General features: G+C 35.3%; 1 long non-coding RNA gene across 2 annotated transcripts; it reads right to left on the reverse strand.

The window, feature by feature from the left end:
* Positions 1-1,286: 1,286 nt before the first annotated feature.
* LOC125218563 (uncharacterized) lies at positions 1,287-3,018 on the reverse strand. Of its 2 annotated transcripts, XR_016128891.1 has the most exons (3): positions 2,136-3,006; positions 1,629-1,830; positions 1,287-1,543 (listed from the first exon to the last, which is right to left on the reverse strand). It is a non-coding gene; the product is annotated as an uncharacterized LOC125218563 (long non-coding RNA). The 2 variants fall into 2 exon arrangements; XR_007175977.2 differs by having other exon boundaries at positions 1,629-3,018.
* Positions 3,019-6,000: the final 2,982 nt, after the last annotated feature.

The following is a 6,000-nucleotide window of genomic DNA, read 5'->3' on the forward strand; positions in this document are numbered from 1 at the left end:
TTATTAAAATTAAATAAATGACTTACAAAAACAAACAACACACATGTAAACATATATCCGTAAAAATATTCAGTGGTACACCATAAAATATAACAAAAAATTCGACATAAGTTAGTATTCAGAAAAATAAATTGATGACTAATTTCATTACATAAATAAGCTCAAAAAACCATACAGTATTGTGGGAATTAAACTTTAATACATACAAATACATCTAACTAATTAACATTAAACGCTATGAAAACATCGACACGAAAACCTAATAACTACAACCAAAATAAATTTTTATAACATATGAATTATAAATATTAGTTAATGTATATTTTATGCATAAAATTAAATACAAAAAAATAATGTATAAAACTGTACACAACATTAGCTAATTAGGTGCTAGACCCTAGCCCTATGGATTACTAAACCCTCAGGGGAAGGATTTAACTTCGATCAATTAGTGAACACTATCATAAGGTTATAACTCATACCAATAAGGTACAACATAAAAAATTACAAAAATCCAACATAACTTATCATTCACAAATAACTTGATGACTAATTTAATTACATAAATAAGCTCAAAAAACTATACAGTTTTGTGGGAATTTAAATTTAATACATACAAATACCTCTAAATGATCAACATTAAACACTATAAAAACATCGACGCAAAAACCTAATAACTACAATCAAAATAAAGTTTGATAACATTTGAATTATAAGTATTAGTTAATGTAGTATTTTATGCATAAAATTACATATAAAAAAATAATGTATAAAACTGTAAACAAAATTCGATAATTAGATGATAGACCCTAGCCCTATGGATTACTAAACCCTTAGGGGAAGGATTTAACTCCGATCAATTAGTGAACACTATCCTAAGATCATAACTCATACCAATAAGGTACAACATAAAAAATTACAAAAATCCAACATAACTTATCATTCACAAATAACTTGATGACTAATTTCATTACATAAATAAGCTCAAAAAACCATACAGTTTTGTGGGAATTTAAATTTAATACATACAAATACCTCTAAATGATAAACATTAAACACTATAAAAACATCGACGCAAAAACCTAATAACTACAATCAAAATAAAGTTTGATAACATTTAAATTATAAGTATTAGTGTAATACCCGCACCCTTACTTTTCTTTTCCCTCGCCATTTTAATATCGAACTAAGGATGTGAAGTTCCCCGTTCATGAAAAATTAATGAAACTCGAGCTTTTGTTGTGAATTTTAAAACTTTCAGTTACAAGTAAAAGCTAAGTAATCAATTGAACTAAGAATTGGAAATTTACATTGTAGAATATCATGAATTTTCGAATAACATTTCTAGTACAATAAACGAACAATTAATGTCAAAAATACTACAATATGTGGATCGAGGCTTCAAAGAAAGAAAACAAAGAAAATAAAATTTAGATGCTTTTCGGGCCTTCCCCCTCAGGCCAAAATCGTGGCCCGTTTGAGCAACACATCGGCCGAACGGCGGGCCGAGTCCGAGAACATCAAAGCAGCCAAGGTGACCCACCTGCAATATGAGATAAAGCCTTAAGTTTCAGCTAGGGAACAGGAGGTTAAATGGAGTTTTGTTTAAGGAATTGAGACAATCCTACCTTAGTGATAGAGGACTAAGGACCTACCCAAATGAGGAAAGCCAAATCTGCCTTTATACTCCTCTAAAAAAAAAACAGCCGGCACACCAGCTTTTCTTAGTCACAAACCACCAAAGTGAGTAAATGAGAAGTCCTCTGTCCTTAGCAAAACACCAAGTTCATTCAAACAAGAGTAGTGGAGATCAAGGAAGTGAGAGATTTCCTGCAGCTTGCAAACAAATAAAGTTATGAACCAAAGTACTATGAGAGCATGTGAGAACAAGTTAAATTAATTAGTCAAACTCTAGTACTCCAAGTAGCACCAAAATGTGTCAAGTAAAAGGCTGCTTTGGGGATCAAGAACAAGAGATATGCTGGGCAATAAACTAAACAAGGTCAGCCTCATTAACTCCCCTAAGGTACACAAAATCAGCCTATAAATCAAGGGCCTCCACACCACATTCGAACTCCCTCCCACACTTCTCAAAATAATCAGCAAAATTTAGAGAGAGTTAGAAAGCTTGGTGCCTTAGGAGCTGATCTCAAGCAGCAACAAGGGCAGCATCATTCCTTCACTACATCAAGAGGTAAACACCTCAACACCCCAACACCTTATCTGCATCATGTTTAGATCAATCACCACATAGCACAAGTGTTAACTATACTAAATCCAGCCTCACAACAAGTAACGAGCTTTAATAATCAAGGGACCAACATTTCTTAACCAAACTCATAGGATAACTGCAGATTAGTAAAGCCCCAGTAGAACTCCAACTCTTAGAATCATAGAAACAACTTTTAACATAGCAAGATAAACTTTTCAAGCTCATTCCAGTGAGTTGAGCTCCACAATCAAGTCTTTAATCACATAGCTACTGCCCAAATTTTTTTAAACAAAATGCTAAGGAATGAAGGAAGTGAAAGAACTTAGCTTTTAAGCCTATACTCGAACTGCCCGATCTGGGCGACGACGGAGGCGCCGACCGGAGCGGCTAGCGTAGGATTTTCCGGCGGCGATCGAACACGAGGTAGCTTCAATCAGTGACAAGGAAAGTAGCACGAACTCCATAGCACCGCGCTGAGGCTGGTGCAGGGGCGGTGGCAAGAGCAAGGAGAAGACGGCGTCGGTACCGAGAGGCACTATGCCCTGAGAAGACCGACAGTGGCGACGCCGGCAATGGAGCGCCGGCGATAGGAGGAGGTTGGCGGTGCCGACGGGGCAGAGTTGTGGGTGCGCAGAGAGAAAGAGAGGCGATGCTCCCTCTCCTTCTCCGACGGCGCGACACCAGCGACGAACGGCGGCGGATGGCGGCGTTGACGGCAGGTGGCGGCGACCGGGTGAGGCGGCGATTCCACCGAGAGGAAGGAGGGAGAAGGAGCTAGGGTTGTTCTTTCAATTTGGGGATTTTTGATTTTGATGAAATGAGAGAGAACGATGGATATGGGGAAGTGTTTAGTTTGGGCCAGGCTTGGTGGACTCATGTTTAAGTTGGCTAATTTCTTTTTGGGCCACTTCATCAATTAAGTTTTAGGTTGGGCCACTAATTAAATTAAAGTAGGTATGAGGGATCTAATTAAATCATGGGCCCTTCGATGTTATGGACTTAATAATTAATAGTCCGCAAATTAATTCTACGAAGATAAGTCTAATTTTTCCGGAAATTAGCAAGAGTGCTCAAATGATTAATTTTAAGAAATTACGATACGCTAACGATGAATAGATCTCGAGCCAAATTTTTAGTACTTAAATGAATGGCTTAGGAGGTAACACCCTCAAGTTAAGCGAATAATTTTTCTAATTTAATTAAATCTACTGATTTAATTAATATTCAAGAATTCTAGAACTCTTCTAGAAAATTTAAAGCAAGAATAAAATGATCACGCACTTAGGATGCATCCATGTTTAAGCTTAACGGATATCTCAAAATCTAATTAAGTATCATTTTATTTCCTAAAGGGACGTCTTCGAACGTCATCTAAGACCAAGTTAAGGAAATTTTGGAAGGAGCTTTAGCTTTTGAGGTGGGCATTCTTTTAAAACGTGATTTCAGTATGAAAATGTGATTCTTTGCTCAAGTATGTTGTCATGCCATGTTTTGTTTTGTGATTACCTATCTGCTTGGCTATGCCAATTTAAGTTAAATCGAATTCGGGTCCCAGTAGGGCCGCAAACCCTACTCGGACTAGTGTACACATGAGGGGACCGTGAGCTAACAAAGGAGTTGGCCGGTCCAGTGACCGTCGTGGAATGTGGCCACATTCCCGGTTCACATCAGTTTCAGATATGGTATATCCATGTTATGTGATTGCGCAATCAAAATCTTTACTAAAGGAAAAGTATTTAGTGACTCGGGACTTTTAAGTAAAACCCCGTGATCACTTAACTGTGGCATTGACAATTTAAAATAGAACTGTTTTTGGCAATGTGCCCACTAAGTATATCAAATACTCAGCCCTGCATGTTATTTTCAAATGTGCAGGTTGAACGTGTACGAGGAGGCGAAGGTGTTGGGACAAGACTTCTAAATAAGTAGTTAGGTAACCCAAAGTAGCATGTCTTCATACGTGCTATTTTGCCTTGGACTCTTCCGCTGCAATCTAGAGTTATGTTCTAGCAAGTTATGAACTTAGTCTTGATACGCTGAATTCATTTTGACTATCCACCCATAAGCCTTTGAGACTATTGCTTTAAGTGGTTTCACCCTTTTCATGTTGTCCCTTGATTATTGAGAATTGTTTAGTCGCGAAATAGCTACGCTCACTAGCACTAGGGATTTGTGGACGTGACAATTAGTTAATGTAGTATTTTATGCATAAATTTACATACAAAAAAATAATGTATAAAACTGTAAACAAAATTCGCTAATTAGGTGATAGACCCTAGCCCTATGGATTACTAAACCCTTAGGGGAAAGGATTTAACTCCGATCAATTAGTGAACACTATCCTAAGATTATAACTCATACCAATAAGTAGATGCTACACACTACAATCAAAGACTACTAAACCCCAGAGTTTTGTGTGTATTAACAAACACAAATATGCATAACAATTTCTATATTACTCGAATATTATAATTTGAACATCCACTGATTATTCAACATTTCACATATTATACAAATACTTTATTACACAAAGACACATATACTAATTACTCAATAATAAAATAAAATAATATGCATGACAAAAACAATGTTATTTTATTATCTGAACTTCAAATAATTATTTAACATTCCAAAAACTGTACAACTGTTACTCACTATTCCACTATCGCCCTATATACACAGAGTAACAACTTTACACAGTTAATCAACTGTCAGAGACATCTTCCAAACTCAAACTACGTTTTCGGAATGTTCAACCATCTCCACCTTCACTCTTCAAACTGTCACTCCATCAAAATCGTTCTCAGCTCTTCATACAAAAACCAGACTGAAAAATAGCGAACAATTGCCTAAAACTTGAAGACGATTACTGCAGAAGAAGTGAAGATATTGTTAAAACAATAAAATAAAATTTTAAAAAAAACGAAGAGAAAACAATAATAAAATACAAACAATGGAACAACAAAGATCTCAACTTTATAATCTACAAAATAAAATATCATCAGCGTAAAATGAACTAATCAAAATACTAAAACACAAACGATGAAACAACAAAGATTTCACCTTTACAATCTGCAAAATAAGAAACCATCAGAAATTAATGAACTAATGAAAAAAAATAAAAACGAAACAATACTAAAACAGAAACAATGAAACAACAAAGATTTCACCTCTATAATCTGCAAAACAAAAAATCATCAGCATTAAGGAAGCATTAAAACAAAATAAGAAAACACTAAAACAAAAACGTGAAAACACACAGATATTACCTTTACTATCTGCAACATAAGAAATAGTTAAACAAACAGCGTTATTCGGATTAAAAGAAAATAAGAAGAATAAAAGACATATAAAAGCAACAATAAGGGAATAGAGAGAGAAATAAGAACCTGCAGCAAGAGTATTGTTTGCAATGACAACTGGTATTTATAGAGAAGTTTCTACTATGAAGGTGGGAAAACCGCCCTTTTCATAAGGGGGAAAACCCTCTCTTTTTTTGGGGGGGAAAAACTCACCCCTTTTTTTAGGGAAAACTCGATTTCAAAGTGTAAAAAAATTAGCCTTTCATGTGATATAATTAGATTTAAAAATCAGTAAAATGCTTTTGACCATAGGATTTAATGCAAAAAGTGTGTACTGTCAATTAAACTATTTGTTAATACATAGGAGTGTGTGTGGGCGGTTGGCATTACTAAAATTCCCCCCAAATCACAAATTTGAAAATAGGAGGGAATTCCCTTTGATTTCCCCCCCCAAAAAAAAACCGAACTTTTATTGATAGTATAGAT

This window comes from Salvia hispanica, chromosome 1 (assembly GCF_029641045.1).
Source record: "Salvia hispanica isolate PSC_SH4W2 chromosome 1, Shi_PSC_v1, whole genome shotgun sequence".
Taxonomy (NCBI): Eukaryota; Viridiplantae; Streptophyta; class Magnoliopsida; order Lamiales; family Lamiaceae; genus Salvia; species Salvia hispanica.